Genomic DNA, 16,799 nt, shown 5'->3' on the forward strand with positions numbered 1-16,799 from the left:
GCTGTGATGAGCTGTTTCAGAGCTCTGAAATAAAGGACAACAACCTCTCAGTTGTAGGGTTACTTTTCCATCATCTCTGTATGCTGAAGTGTTTCATCACAGCGGTATGTACCAATGCCTGGACAAAGCGCTGGGCACGACTATGTGGTTGGGGAACAGGGTGGTGTTCTGGTTTATATTGGCTTAATCTGCCTTCTAGCTGCACCCTGAGCTGGACATGGAGGAATCTAATCTGCCTTTACACTTGTTACCTAAGCACTTTGGCCAGGCTGTTGTCAGGAGTAGGGTGGATGGGGTCCCATTCGGCTAGTTTATATTCTTATGACTTGTATTGGTTTATTGGTGCATCTCCATTAGGTTTTGCTTCCCTGCTACAGAGGAGACAAAACACACTTTTCCTATCCTGGAGTGATAGCTGAAAGACTTCCTCCAACATAGGTAAACTTATTCTAGGCCAGTGTAAGTGTAGCACTTGGAAGGTTTTTCAGACAGTTGGTCATACTTTTGCTCCATCTAGGATGTTTTTACTGTGTCCAAAAGGGACAAGAACCTGCAAGATGCTCTTATGCTCTTGTCTAAAGATAAAGATATAATGTTCCCTTTCATGGCCCTAGTTCTATTAAGGGCAATGTGTGACATTTTCGGTCAGATTCCACTGGTCTTAGGAATCGTGTATCAAAAATGCTAATTCATATCTTGAATCCTTTCTCTCCTGAGAGAGCCATATCTGCTGGCTTTGTACCAGAGTGTGACACAACGGACCTGCATGAGTCTCCTTGGGAGCAGAATGAGTCTTACCTAAACTGAGATCCAGGGTATGAAGGTACATGCCACTGTGTGTCACACACAGGCAATGGTGGACCCAGCCTTACTTATTGACTTATTTGTGGCCCACAATAGTGTAATCCTGCAGATAACACCCAGCAGATAGATATGATTTATGGAAGCATTTGTTGCCTAATTGGTGGTTTATGATAAATGCATTTGGGAAGAAATCACACCCTTTGAATACAGGTATACCTGCAATGAAAGAAAGAAGTGGGAATGCATTGAAGAGCCATCTGTTGCAAACTATTCTGTCATCTCTCCTGAGAGCCAGGAAAATTCAGAAAGCCTCTGCAATTTCTAGTTTGCAAAATTAAATAAAAGTTTAATTGAAAAGAAGATACAGTAGCTGTCTTGGTATCACTTAAGTATTATGATCTTCTTAGAAATGCTGACGTCTATGGGAGGAAATATTGCTGCTTTGCATGAAATATGGTGGTTTAATGTCAACATTAGCACTCTATCTGTATTAAAGTATTAATTTCCCAACCTTTGGAATATAATAATTTTGCATCATTAAGTAGTATTCAATGCAATAAGCATCATTTTTTCAATAATAGAGAGATTTTAAATAGACTGAGGGAGGAAACAAGTGTTTGCAGAAGCTACTAGATTTGTCTGAAACCATATGCACCTATTTCTGGTCTCTTGTTTCCATAAATAATGGATTGACAGCTTCATGGTTTCTAGAGGATACACGGTACCTATAAAGGTCAGACAAGTAAATTCAAACAGTCAATTTTTCAATGATGAATAACTCAGTGTAAGATTTTTATAGTTCTAAATTAAAACAATAATTTAATTTGCCTGATGCTTTAAATGAGTTTGAGGGTACTGTAACTAAAAGGAGGGGAAAAAGAAAAAGGCAAAAAAAGGAAAAAAAGGTCCCTGAGAGTTCAGAAATAAACTAACATTCAGTGTATGACATCGTCTCCTCTATAAACTATTTGTAGGCTGAAACATTTCCATGGAGACTAAAAATGGGTCTCCTCCCCATGTGTCAAAATCAGCTCCAGTGTTACCCACAATAAAGTTTGTGATGACACCATCTTTGGCATACTGACATATTACTCATGTAACAAAGACACAGCTTATTTATGGTAAGTTTATTGTAGAGATTCTTTTATTACTGCTGACAGCACTTTCACCTCAGTTATGTATGTGGAGAAACATCTACAGGTACCTCTTATTTGGAGAAAGGAACAAGAGCCTTTTAACATGTTTGTGAGCCCAAGATATATGCAACCAAGTCAGACACTGTAGCTTAGTGTTAAAGGAAAATATTGACTAAGAACTTTCTAAAAGCTGACACTGATGAACTAGAGTGGCATTTGCCATCCTGTCTTGTCTAGTATTGATTGATTCAGTCACAGGTACTAGACTTGCACAGGTTGTTCAGTGTAGATTAAATATGTAAGTTGGGGGAAGTTTTGAGTCTGAGGCTTCATGCAAGTATGTCAAGGTTGAGTCGGTAATAGCTGAGTCGTTTTGGCATTTTCTGCATCTTTTAAACAATACTTTTATTATAAACATTTTATATAACACATAACGTAAATATAATTTGTACCCTTTGTCTCTAGTGCTTAGTAGTGATGATTCTGCAAGGAGACATGAATATTTGGCCTCTTACTAATGAGAAGAAAGCTGCTTTCAGAACATTCTTGTACTCCCTATCTTATTTCACTTTTTCTTGTGTGATTTTATTAATTGTGCAAGTTTTGCATGATTCCCAAAGTCATGACAGATTTGCATTTTGTCTTGTCTCTGGAGTTTAGGGTGCTTGGATTAAAGTTTGTTGTACTAAGCATTTCCAGGAATAAACAAAGACAAAAGCAAAACTGATGTAACAGTAGCTCAGTAAAAAAACACTATTCAGGAGGTAACTCAGGACTTCAATGCATTAAAATTGAGAGCTTTCCAAGTGAGAGGTTAAAAAAAATCCTAAACCAAACTTTGGTGTACTAATTAATATAAACTAATACAGTATATTAATGAGGCAATAAAAAAAATTCATTAAGAAAGAGAGTTTGATAAGTCTGGGAATAATTTTATGAGGATTGTGTAAGAAATTGATACAAAAAAGTATGAGGGTGATAGACTGCAATCAGAGTATTAATATAAGAAAAAAGCATATCCAACTAATGAATACCGAAGTGTTGTTACCAGTATTAGGAAATGCCATTTAATACTTTTAGTAAATACTATACTAAATTTGCATTAGGTGTTGACACAGGAAATGGGTAAAAAAAAGTATCCTGTATCTTCTCTGGGGAATCTCCTTCAATGAACTATTGAACAATTCTTAAGCTTTTTTTTTTTTTTTCTTTTTTTCCCCATGGAAGTGTGTGTAAACTGAATTTGTACTAAGGCTCTGAAAGTTTATTTTTACCTATAAAGTATACTCTGATCTGATTAAAAAGACACATTAAATAGATTTCAATTGTCTATTGAGGAATGAGGAGAAAAATGGGTATTTCCTTTTTTTCAATCTTGTATTCATGTTGAAAACTGTCTTCACAAGCTAAAGACATTAACAGGATTGTATAATACCACACTGTTTACAAAAACATCTTCTGTCTAGCACCCTAAACTATAAACTACTTAACCCAAAAGGTTTATTGGAAATTCAAAGAATTGTTGGAAGGTAGAGCACAGAAAACGGGCGCTGTCCAGATCATATTGTCCTTGGCTGAGAGGAACTAGAGTTGATGTTTTCCAATATTATGGTTGTAAGAAAGGAAGCAAAACCATCCAGAGATGCTCATAGATCTGTATGTGGGTCCTTTCAGTGCTGGTTCTAGCCCAGACCTCTGGAAGTATACTTGAGCCATAACATGAAGAATCATGGCTAAAGCTGAGAAACATTGAGAGTCAGACTAATTTTCACCTGTTTGTTTTAATTTCATGGATATGATGTTTCAGTGGCGTGATAGATGATCACCCAAACTCAGGCTATTTGCCATCAAAGGAGACCATGCACTGTCAAGCTACAGAGATTCAAAGGTGCTACATGAATATTTTGCAAGCTGCTACATGACTATATGTTAATAAAGCCATCAAAATGCTATTGTTATTATTATTATTATTGTTGGTGTTATTTGTAGAGACCACATAATGTGCTACTTTTTGTCAGGGAGCTGCTGTTAAAGAGCAATATAACTTTGAGAAAGATTATGCCCTGAAGATACATTTAAGAACAATGCAGCATATTATATCCCCTAAGAATAATACAGGGAAGAACAAAATAAAGGCAAATAGAGCAGGGTGTGATTGCTCTGTGGAAAGTGCTCTGCAGAACAAGGAAGGGCTCATATGATACCGACCATTCCCAAGGCAAGCTTTATTACTGCAAGTGGTCTCTGAGGGAGCAGGATGGTGAACAGCAGCTAAGGCTGGTGAGGGTGAGAGTCTTAGGGTGCTTTGCAGGATCCAGCCTCAGGCTGGTGACAGCATCGTGAGCTGCGGTGTCTCAGATCCCTGCAGGGCACGACTGTCACATTGCTGAACAGGGTGCCACTGCTGGGGGCGTGCGGTGGAGGGGATGAAATCCTTCCATTCAATAAGCTTGTTTGACATCAGCAATTATCAGCTGCCCGCTGCCTGTGAAGTATATCCCCTATTTCAGCAGCTGGGGTGGTGTTTTCCCGGCTTGCTGCAGTGCGATGATTAGATTGCTGTCTCCAGCCAGCGAGCGCTGAGATGCTGCAGGCTGAATGATAACCACGGCAGACAGAAAGCGTTATTCCTAAAGTGCTCCTGAGAGTCTCGTTGGTTTATTTATTTATTTCCCCCCTCACTGATCGCTGGTAGGAGGCTTATAATGGGTGCAGCATCAACAATCACTCTGGGTCAAGCCGCATTAGCCCTAGTGCTAACCTTCTACAAGATTCAGATTTATGAATTCAATTATGGGAGTTTACAGCCTGTTTAGCTTTGTTGTTGCTGTTATTATTGTTATTTATTCCTGTCTGTGTTTAGCTGCACTCCAACCTGTTTTGGGGTAATTAGGAAGGTTCCTTTTGATAACGTTTAGGCTGAACAATATGATGACAAGACTGCAATATAAATCTTTCCTTTCTCCTTCCTCCATCTGACAGCTGTTGGTGTGATCTGATGGGCCCTGCATATCTCGGTATCCATACTTCTTTGCAGCTGTGACTGCATTATATAACTTATTTATTCTTTTTTCAAATAATTCTGACACTAAACTAAATAAAGCATTTGTTTTATCTAATTGTTATCTTGATGTTATAAAACAGATCTTATCAGAAACAAGACAAGAACCTCTACGCTTATTCTTTTAAAATACTGTGGTTTCTTTCCTCCATCCAAACTCATTATTTGATGTCTTAGGGCTGACTCATGATTTTTATACACATGGGACTGGAGAGAGAGACTATGTCTGTACAAAGGGCACAGAAACAGATAATCAGATTTGTGATGTGTGCAGAAAAAGTCTGTAACATTTAAGATCTTTAGCAAAATACCCCAGGAGTTCAAGCAAGATACAGTAAGCAAATTATCTTGGAACAAATTATCTGATACCTAATTGAATTTCCTACCATGGCGCACATCAATCTTGTGTGCTGAATACTACCTGCAGTGTGTTCTGTGCCTGATAACAATTACAGCAGGTGATTAATTGTCAGACATAAAGCAGCTGAAAGAATATATATAGAGGCATATTATAGACAATATTGTTAAGTTTTTCCTGTTGCAGTTCCGATTACCGAGCAGTCATGTAAACTACCAACATTCAAGTCAGAGAACATTTTTAATCTGTTAGGAAAGCCACAATAAGAAAATTTAGGTAACAATGGCCTACTGATAGGGGAAAAAAAACAAACACCATTTTTTTTCTTTTTCAAGTTTTCCTTATATTTATGCAGGATAAACCTTTTCTTCCCTTTGGTCCCCCATTTATTTCTAAATTGTCACTCATGTTTTCTAACTCACTCAGATCTGTTTTCAATGCCATCTTCTGCCTTCTTGGTCAAAATACTCTGTACCTATGTAAGAAAATTCACCTGTGTGCTATGTTCCAACTTTGTGTGAATTAGTTCACTGAAAACTAGGACTGCACTCAAGTTTCTCTCCCAAATTAAAAACAGTGGATTGAAATTCAAAAGGCTGAAGATATATTGTCCTGCACTTTAACAGGTTTTGTTTTGTTTTTGGTTTTTTGTTTGGTTTTTTTTTATTTTTAATGAGAAAATAACCAATTCAAAGAACAAACTGGCTAAAACCTTTCTGTATTTCCTTCCATATTTGTACATGATCCTATAAATTATGAAGCATCTGATGAGAGATTATTTTCTTCTGAGATTGGGGTCATGCAACTTGGATATGTCAGACCAATATGCTGACTAACATGAGAGGCGAGACTTTGTAGCATGGACAATCACGTACTATATACGTAAACAACTCTGAGATTGAAGGTGATTCACCTGTTGCAGTCTTGGATTGCTGGTGGCTAGGACACAGCCATCTGCTTCTTTTGCATAGAGATGCACAGAAGTTCAGAGGATTTATGAGGCAAACTTTTTCTTTAGTCTTACAGAACTAAACATTTAATGAACAAAACACTTAATGAAGAGAAAGGCGATTTAAGACAGGTAAAATACCACATACCTTTTTTTTGCTGAAAAGAGGTGTAGAGTTCCTAGAAGAATTGTATTAGTTTTTAGCTGGTTTGGTAAATAAAATGAGGGAATGGAATGAAAGATGATTTGTAGTGTTTCACTAAATAGGCAGAGAAAGGATTATGGGACTATATAATAACAAGTCAGAGCCTTCACCATCTCTTCTCTTCAACCTGGAATTCCCTAGTTCCCAATGGTAATGTAAAGGTGGCATTTGGTAGTTCTGAGCATCTATACACTGAAGATTCTCAAGCAATATTAACATCACTGTTCCAGTTCTTTGTCTTCCAGGAGCAATAAACTTGATTTACAGAAAAGCAAAGTCCTTTCTCTTTGGTGTGGTTGTAATGCAGGGGCTGATGAGGTTGGTGGGGTTGGTTTCATGATTTCACCTTACAGATTCTGTTAATATTTATTTAGCTTTACTTTCAAATGAACAATTGTTCAGCAATAGCTCTCCAAAGTAGAATGAAAACATTCTCACAGTTCTATGGGAGCACTGTTTTTATGTATGGCAATCAGCTTGCACCAATTATTTGAAATTGTGCCTATTTTCATAACCAGTATAATTATAAGAGTGTGATTACCATGACAGTCAGCACTGCTAACAAGTGATGACTCCAGCATACCAATCCTTGCATTGTAAGTCAGTTGTAGATCAAGTTTGTCTGATACAATTGATTATAAGTCCAAGAGAGTAGACTTTCAAATGCAAGCTTGTGTTTCATTTGCAATCAGCTCCCAGACCTCAGGATATTCAGCTGCAAGTCAATTACCTCTGCTGGCTCATCATTACACCTATTTATTTTTTTTTAATTTATTTTTTTTGTCTTGAAGCACAGTTTAGGTTAAATATTTTAGGTAAAACACCTTAAAAAAAAGAAGTTCCTGAGCAGCTGTTAGAAACAAAGAGTGCATTTGGGAACTAGTAATAGTTGCTAAGATGGCTCTTCAACAGAACATAAATAATTATCTTCCTACTAAATCCAAATTCAGCATTATTCCTTGCAAGGCACCATTTCCTTAAGATATTTCTTCATTTTTAAGACTGACATGTCTTGACACGATGGCAGCTGATGACAAGATTAAGCAGGACTAGTCGAGAGAGTCTAAATCTGAATACAGCTTTAACAGGGAGTCTGGCCCCTGCATGCTGATATTGTACATGTTATCTTGTTACATATTAGGTTATGAAATATACTTTTTGTTACATTTCTGGTAAATATAACAATTAAAGAAAAGCTAGGCATTATTTAGTGCTTCTTCTTAGCAACTGCTCTTCACGGGGTTTCAGCTGAAACGTGTTCATCCTACCAGTTGGGAAGCAGGTCCTATTTCTATGTGGGGGAGATCACAGATTCACTGTGCTGCCTTCCAGAAATAGCAGGGAAATTCATCAAGGTTTTCTGTACGTTCTCACCTTGTCTCCTACATACAAGCCCCTGCAGTCTTCTGAGGATAGCAAGCCATGCCAAAATGCAGAGGGTGATGTAATGGTCTGTGATGCTGGGGTAAGGCAGGACTGACCCTGCATCTCCTTGTGCCAGTACATGATCTGCCTGTTACATGATAGACCTGTAAGCTGAGCCCAGTCACGATAAAACACATATGGTCAAATACCACTCCATGCATAGGGTATCTGATGACACACAGACTCTGCTATTTGTAAAGGATATCAAGAGATCTGCTGTCTTACAGCAGAAACAGCCAAAAATAGAGTATGTATGGTTCTAGGTAGATGGCACAGGGGACACTGAGCAGAGATGGTGAAGGCTATAAAAATATGAAGATGATATCTCCTATTGGAAAACATCTCCTCATAGGACTGCTTGAAATTCCACCAGTGGGAGACACAGTTTAAAACATAAAAATACCTGTATGCAGGAAATTAAGTCTATGTCAAAGATAAGCTAGAAAATATTATGCTCTTGTTTGTACTACAGGCTTATATTTTCTCTGGGTTTATTTTCAAGTGTATTTTACCACATTTTTAAAAATTTAGATTAGTAAAATGATGAGACAATAGCGTATTAATAGTATTAGACTGGCCTATTTCTCTTAATTTCTGCTGAGATATAATTGCATACTTTGTTGCTGGACTTGAGTTTGAGTGAAGAATTTCCTTATGTGCTGTTATGTACAGGGAGTTGTGGTTAAGTGTCAAGTAGGATCTAAATCAAAGTAATCATCAGACTTTTTTTCTACCTAGTTCTTTGGTTTAGTCAAAGACTGATTTCAATAAGAGTAAGAGGCTAAACTCTGGGAACCTTCTGTGGTCTTCCTCAAAGTTACCATGTAGAAGGCATTCCTCTGCCCCATAAAAATACGTGGAGATGTGTAGCATTGCCCAGCACTGTTGTTCCTCAATAAGTACTGTGGAAGGTAATGAATTTGAACAAAGTGAGCTTTAACCAACTGAAAGTAAAGTGAACAAGCAAGCAATAGTTTTCTTCCAGTCCTGAAATTCATAGACTTCATTAATGCAATGGAATGAGGGTACAGGGCCTTCTCTTCTAGGAACCTTAATTTAAGCAGGAGCATCACATGGATGTGTCACTGGACTTGGAACAAAAGGCAGTTTGAATCTCCAAGGGCTTCAGGGATATCTGAAGTTAATGTCAGACTGGTCATTATCTAAAAGGCCAGTGGTTCTCATCCCTAATCTTTATCAGAGGCAGTTAAAACAGAACTCCACAGTATTTCATTGTAAGAGAGCAGTAAAGGAGACATATCCTCAGCCGTTATCTAAGGCTTGGTGAGGTGAGAATCCTATGTACAGCATGTACAGCTCATTATCCATGGAGACTGTATTTGTAATAGTTCACAGCTAGATTAGGACTCCTAACAGCAGCCATATGCAGTGGTGCATTGTTTGCTGGACTGTGCATTACTTTAGAAACAATTTATGGAAGATAACTGATCCAACAGCTGATGACAAGCTCAGACATATCAACTTACTTCTAAAATATTTATCAAATACACTTGTGGCTAAGGTATATTCTCAATGAACCAACTCCTTCTGTAATTAGAGGATTTATGCTTCTATTTGCAACTTGGTGTTTTGGCTCTGCTAAATTTGCCTATGCTTTCATGTTGTCACTATAATATCTGAGCAATTTTCAGACAATAACAGTCAATGATAAATTACTTAAAACAGGAACATTTGTAGGTTGTTGCATTACAAATAAGAATGTGCTTTACTTTAAACTACTCCTCACTAGCCTTTTAGATGAAGTTCCAAAATCCTGAAGGATTCATGGGGTGCATTGACCAGGAGGGCTGGTTAGTGTTTCTGTCACTGTTTTACTCAGGGAGTTTGTTTTTCCTTGGTAGGCAGGCGTTAGATGTTTGCAAAGTGAAATGATGATGTAGATGTCATGTGAGATATGTTTAAAACATTTTCCAGTAACAAGATTGTGACCAAACTTACCAATGGTAAGACTCCAGATCTGTCTAACTTCTCTGGAAACCCTCTTTGTGAACAGCTGAAAAGTTTTGTCTTTACCTCTCAGTTCTTCTGTTTTAGGTTCAGCACGAACCCTGACAAGCCTAATTGATTTTGTGTTTGCAATTGCAACAGTCTAAGAGTGCACCAAAAAAAATCCCTAACTGAACTTTGTGTGAATGTTATCCTGCAACAAATCACACACACAGAATGATGAGATATGTCAGTAACCAAGACGCTAGTAAAAAAAAAATAAAATACTGCTGCCAGAATATTGTTTTTAAATGTTTATGTGCAAGCTGGGAGGCAAAGGAAATGGGTCTCAAATGCAAAAATCTTTTTTCCTACCACTATTCTGGAATAGAAAATAATGAAAATCAAACAAACAAAACCCTTGTATTGAATAAGGCTAAGGCTGCTGTCAAACAAGTGCTATTCAAAAATCAGTAAGGAAAAAAAAATCTATCTAGAAGAGCTGCACTGTAAAGGAGATGTGTATGTAAGCAGAATTTTCAGGGTAATTTCATACTTGTGTGTGGTTTTGAGGTGGAATTTAGAACTGAAATCTGCAGCACCAGAAAGGAATAATTCTTACCCATATTGTAGTTGTGTTAAGACTCTGAGTCAGAGGTTGTTGCAAATCTGAAATTTAAGCATACTTTTGGTCCTGAAGAATTTTGGCATGTTAGAAATTATGTTAAGATTAGATAAGAGACATGGCATTTTATTGAATGCTTCCAGCTTCAGGAGAATATTTTTAATGCTTCATAGGTATATTAAGACCAACGCAACTAAAGAGAAGGCATGGAATCTCTTTCCTTTCTCAGTACACACAGGTGTTAGGCCTGTACAGTGTTTCAGGCATTTGTAGTCTGTAAACTGCATTTCTTAAAAGTATATGAACAAGTGAGTATGGAACTGCTTCCCATTGACCACAGAATCCACTTAGTTTCATCTAGCTAAGAAAGGATGTCTGCTTCCTTGACAAAGACTTTTCTTGCTTGCGTGAGGCATCTCTGTTAGCCTCTGAATCTTTAGGTGACTCAAGGGAGGCAAAGTGATGTTCTGCATCAATAACCCTTCACATTACATTTCTGTCAAGGCTGATTCTCTGTACCTGTGGTGTTTGTTCTTGCTACAAATGTTCTTCAGCTTTTCTGTCCTTGAGTCAGAACTCAAGGTCCTTCAGTTTGCCCTGTGCTCATCTTTGCCCAGATGTAGCTGTTATGGTTCCGAAATTATGGTTCTGTAACAGGGATTTCATGGAAGTGTGTATGGGAATGATGCTTGACTTCATATTGTCCTCTGATAATAGGCTCAAGTTTGGTGGATGTGTGATGGAACCATGATATAATATGACTGTATTCCTGCAGAAGGTTTTTAAAGAGGCATGCTGTGCTACTTAGCAGTGTAAAGTGGATGCATGACTGTGACGCACCACCTGTACTTGCGGACATGATGGCAAATGGAGGCTGCTGAAAGTGCAGAGCAGAAGGGTTGCTAGAGGACCAAGAAAGTCCATGATGAATCTGAACTTCCTTCTATTGCTCTTGGAACCATTCTTATAGTTCCCTTTGGGGGACTTCAGAGGGTAGACAGCAGGGGAAATAAAAGAGGTCAGTCACCAAGGTAGGCAGGGGAGGCTACTTTGGGAGGCATTACACTGGGACTGCATATGCAAAGCCCATATGTATGAAGGAGTTTCTGAAGGCCTTTTGGTGTTCTAGGAAAAAGCCAGATGCTTTCCTGTATCTGTACAAAAGCTACCATAGTGTATCCTCATTTCTTAAGATAGTTACATTCTAATCAGCTTCCATTTAAAGAGAACTTGCCACCACGGTTTCATTCTGTTCTTTTCATATGATATCTTAAGTGAATGAAACCTTCCTTCCATCTTCCTGCCATGACATCATCACTTTTCTTGTTATTTCTCTTTCTGTCTTGAAAGAGTGTTGGTTTTCAATACTCTGCCTGTAAAGATCAACTTTATTCAATTTTTGTCTACCAGGTCTAATGAAGAAGTGTTGATACTACCATAGTAAATGTAGATTATTATTAGATGTAATAACAAGATCTAGGGATTCATACCCATAAAACTTTACAAGAATAACATAAAGGAAAAAAAAATAATGCATTAAAATCAACGTAAAATAATATTTGTTGATTTTACTTACAGTAGTTTTGGCACTATCCACACTGATGGAAAGATACTGTCTTGGATCCATTAGATCATGAGCAAAATTCCTAGTAAATTAAGTGGATCCAAGATTTCACTTAGCACTGATCCCAAACAGTCAAAAAAGAAAATTTACTGGAAGTATAAGAAACAGGATTAAAATACATCCATATTTCTATTTAGGTTTGTAATCAAACGTAAGGATTTAGTAATGAGTAGCTGGGTTGGAAAATCAATGCAAAGAGCACTTTTGCTTCTAATGGGCATTGATGCTTATCAACTAAAATTCCAACATTGGGGATTTGTTGTTACAAAAGAATCCTACTGAAATACATTGTCTACAAAGGGATATTTCACAACAAGTAGTAACAGATAGTATAACATCGCATGTTCAGGAATGTGCAAAGCTATTAGAATGATAGAAGGAAAACATTCAAGGTAGTGGTGTAGAGTCCATGGGTCAGAGATAAAACTGCAACATCCTTTCACTGGTTGTATTTCTTATACATTCCAGTGATGAGAGTACCTTCATTTAACAGTCAGATGATCTACAAAGCTTTACATCTTTAATTTATTACTTACGCATTCCTCAGGGCCTTGTTACTTACTTCATTATAAATAATTAGACAAGTAACACTAATGAAGAGTTAAGTAAATTGGTTACGTGAAGAAATATTTCACGTTGTTGGATGAAAAATGATTCACAAGCAAAATAGTGATGAACTGGTTGGCTGTGAACTTCATGGTATAAATCATATTGCTCCTAAACTAGCAGAAGAGCACTCTTTGTGGAAAAAAGATGAGTGAATGTCTTCTACTTCTGTGTCTGAGCGTGCTATTACATCTAGGCTTTAAATGCCTTTTTTCCCACATTTTTGGCATGGGGCTGGTTTATAATGATTCATACAAATGTGAAGTTACTTGGAAACTTTAATTTTACTTCAATTGTTCTTCTTAAGCAAGTGAATGAAAAGCAGTTTTTCTTTCTTTGAAGGCTAGTGCAAATATCTTGTCTAATTCCAGTCAGTGTAACTTTCTTATTAATCACTGCAGTATTCTTCTGTGAGACATCTGAGGCGGGGAAAGTAGTATGTATTTGAAGTTTTTATTGGTTGTCCCAGAACTAGGGTTCAGGTGCCATCCAGTGCATCTATTAAAGAAAACAGTTCATGCTGTTTTACACTCAGGCAAATCCACAGAATTCCTCTGTGCACTATCCTGAGAAGACCATTTCAGCTGAAGAAGAATATCAGACTTTGGGAAGAGTGCAAGGCACACACAGAGAAAGTCTTCAGTGGCAAACCATATATTATTACACTCATTTGACTCGTTCATTAGGGAGACACCTAAAAAGCTACATGTATGCGTACACAGCCACTCGGCAGTTCTATTATATTTGTATTGCATACTTTCATGAAAAAGAAAAAAATCACGTGTGATTAGTCATTCCTAGGAGTGTGGCCTTGAATCTCTGTTGTACATCAGCCTTTCTCCATACAAAACCATCACAAACAAGGATGCTGAGACAACACTAACTTACCTTATCTACACTCCATCCACTTGTGCTGCAAAGAACCATTAATTTTGAGACCTTGTGATGCTGGATGAGGTGCAGGCATATAAAAAATAACAAACTTGCATTCTAATGAGAAGTTGTGAGTGGTGAGGATGACAAGAAAAGGATGGAGGAGCAACACATGTAAAGGATGCTGTGGTGAGCAACTGAGCGATTGTAAATCATTTCCTGGGCTGTGAGCAAGTTTTGCAGTTGACTGCTGTTTGATTGATACTAATAAGGATTAGACCAAAACAACTTGAAGAAACAATCCTGGAACAAACTGAAGAAAGAAGAGCTAATAGGTGGAGGACAGCTATCCACAATGTGCAGCGGAATATTTTATTATGCTGATGCTTCCTTGAAAGATGATTGTGCCAAATAAACTATTGGTTGAAAAATAACAAGTAGCAATGAATGCTCAGACACATAGGATGTAAGAAGCCCTTAACAGATTTGCATGTCAGGTCTTTAGATCTTCCATGTGACCTGGCTGGTGACACCGGTAAAAAAACAGTTACTGCCCACAGTAAACAGTTGGGGATCATCAACCAATATGGAAAAATCTCTTCCATTTAAGCAAATTATAGCCAAATCCTATGCCAGTATCTTTTATTCTTTCGAGCTGAGAACCTAACAGTGCTGGCAAGAACAGATGTTCTTGATCTGTAGATTTGACAGTCAACATCATAAAACTACAGATCACTACACCAACCTGTGTGTTGAGACAAGAATTTGTGCTTCCTGGGGTGCACTGCAACTGCCATAAATAACTTCAGAAAATGTCCAACTTTATTTTGAGTCAAACTCAAGTTAAAGGGTGGATCCGACCTCTCTGGTAAACTGAAAAGGAGAAAAAGGTCTTGTGCTCCACTTTCTTGTGTAATTTTAAGATTACTTACCTGCAACCAAAGACTGTACGCATCAATAAATATTTTTAGTATTAAAGGATTATGTGATTCTTCTGTCCAGTCCTGGAACCCAGAAGAGGACAACAGATATGTGAGAAATGTCTGAAATATGGATCTCTGTGCTAAGTAATCTAGCAATTGAAGAGGACTGACAATGAGGCAGCAGAAGGTGCTTTAAGAACGCTGGCAGTGGCTAAGGAAGACACCTGGGTCCTCACTCATGGGATGAATGCAGGCTCCCTGCCTTGTCTCTTGTGAGCTTTCTGGAACAGATCCAACCTGGAAGGATGATGATTACCCTGAAGAAAAGATTCTTCCAGACTCATCCAAAATCAGATAAGACTGTCATTTTGAACTTTCTCAGGGACAGGAATTATTATGAATAGAAGAATGGCTCAAATTAAAGTAAGGACTATTCTATTTTCATTTTTATATTAAACTTGCAAAGTCTTCAGTTTATGCCTTAGTATATACTTATGGTGAAATACTTTCTCAAGTACTCAAAAACAGTATGTAGGATGTGAAGGATGAATTATTTATGGCCTTTCTTTTGGTCTCTTGCAAGATATACTTAGATTATCATTCCTCTGTGCTTGACACAATTTCATGAAAGCATCTGAGAGATACTTCCAAACATAAATTTTATCTCAGATTTTAACATCTACATATATTGATAAAATTCCCATTGACTTCAATGTGAACAATGAAATTCTGTGTTTTGAGGAAATCTGAGCTTCAGAATCGTATTTGTGCAGACTGAAATTTTAATTTCTCAATAACTCATTAAATGTAAAATCAGGCTCATACCATGTGCACATATGCTTATGAGGGTGAGCCAAATGATCTAACTTTTGAATATTTAGAACAATCTTACTCTTGAACTGCAGAAAATTTTGACATTTAATTTTCACATTATTTAAGAAGAAATATTAAGAGGGGAAAATAAACAGAAACAGACAACCAGTATTAGATGTCTTGTACTGTGTGAAATGCATATATGTGCCTAGAAATTTGTGCTGAAAAAAATTAACAAAACCACAGTGGAAATTTCTGTCACTGACTTTGTGCTCTTCCAGCCTCTTGGAGTCACAAAAAGGACATTATCAATTAGCAGAAGTGTCATGCTTGGTATTCATCAAATACTATCTTACTGTCATCTATAGCTCAGCTTGGTTGGATTTTGTTTGTTTGTTTGTTTGATTGTTTTTCTGAAGAATCCCAGAAAAACTTTCCATTTGGAAGCTTTAGTAATTTTAAATTCAGCCACTTTGGAGTTAAATGGATATTTATACAGCGTATTCGTATCTTATTTAGTGTAATATGGGCTGGGTCAGTTGCTGACCTCTGCCAGTGATTCACAGGTGAAACTTTTTACCTGTTTGTCACTCAAAAGGTAACTCAGCCAAGGTAAATCAATTTCATTTTACTCATCCACAAGCTCCTTGCATTGGAAATGACTGTTTCTTCCTTCTTGAGACACATTTTAACCTTGTCTGGTTTTTTTCCTTTGCTAAGTTTTGTAGGCATATTCCCAGATCTGTGTTCCATATGCCACTTACTTTCTCAGTCCTAGAACTGGCAAGTAAAGTACAAGCTGAGTCATCATTTCCCCAGGGTCTTAAAACAGCTAAAAAAAAATGCCTGACTACTTTTTTTTTTTTACTTTTATTAATATTTTCAAAAAAGTGTATGGATATTTGAAGGAAAACAGGTTGCCTTCTAGCTGATTTACTACTTTCTTCCAATATGATGAAGAAATAATCTGTTTCCAGCATCACATACCTACTGAGAAGTCCTCCCAGCTGTCTTCGGACTGGGAGTCACACTGGGTGCCTTTGCTTCCCAGTGACCACCCCCATGGCTCAGAGAACCCAGGTGCTGCTGAACACCCTATGGCCCATGCTGTTGAACAAGATGTGGTTTGTCAGTATCTCAGAGCAGTCCGTAGGTGGGTGGCTCATAGGTGACAACCTGAAGTTGCACCTGACAAAGATTCTTCGTCAGGTTCCTTTCATCTCTGTGCCTACGGATAGCTTGACTCCTCCCAAAACAAAGGGTACCCCAGAGAGTGGTGGAGCACTGGAACAGGCTCCCCAGGGAGGTGTCACGGCCCCAAGCCTGGCAGTGTTCAAGAAGAGACTGGACAACGCCCTCAGACACATGGTGTGAACTGTGGGGTTGTCATATGCAGGGACAGGAGTTGGACTCGATGACCTTTGTGGGTCCCTTCCAACTCAGGACATTC

This window comes from Nesoenas mayeri (assembly GCF_963082525.1).
Source record: "Nesoenas mayeri genome assembly, chromosome: 1".
Taxonomy (NCBI): Eukaryota; Metazoa; Chordata; class Aves; order Columbiformes; family Columbidae; genus Nesoenas; species Nesoenas mayeri.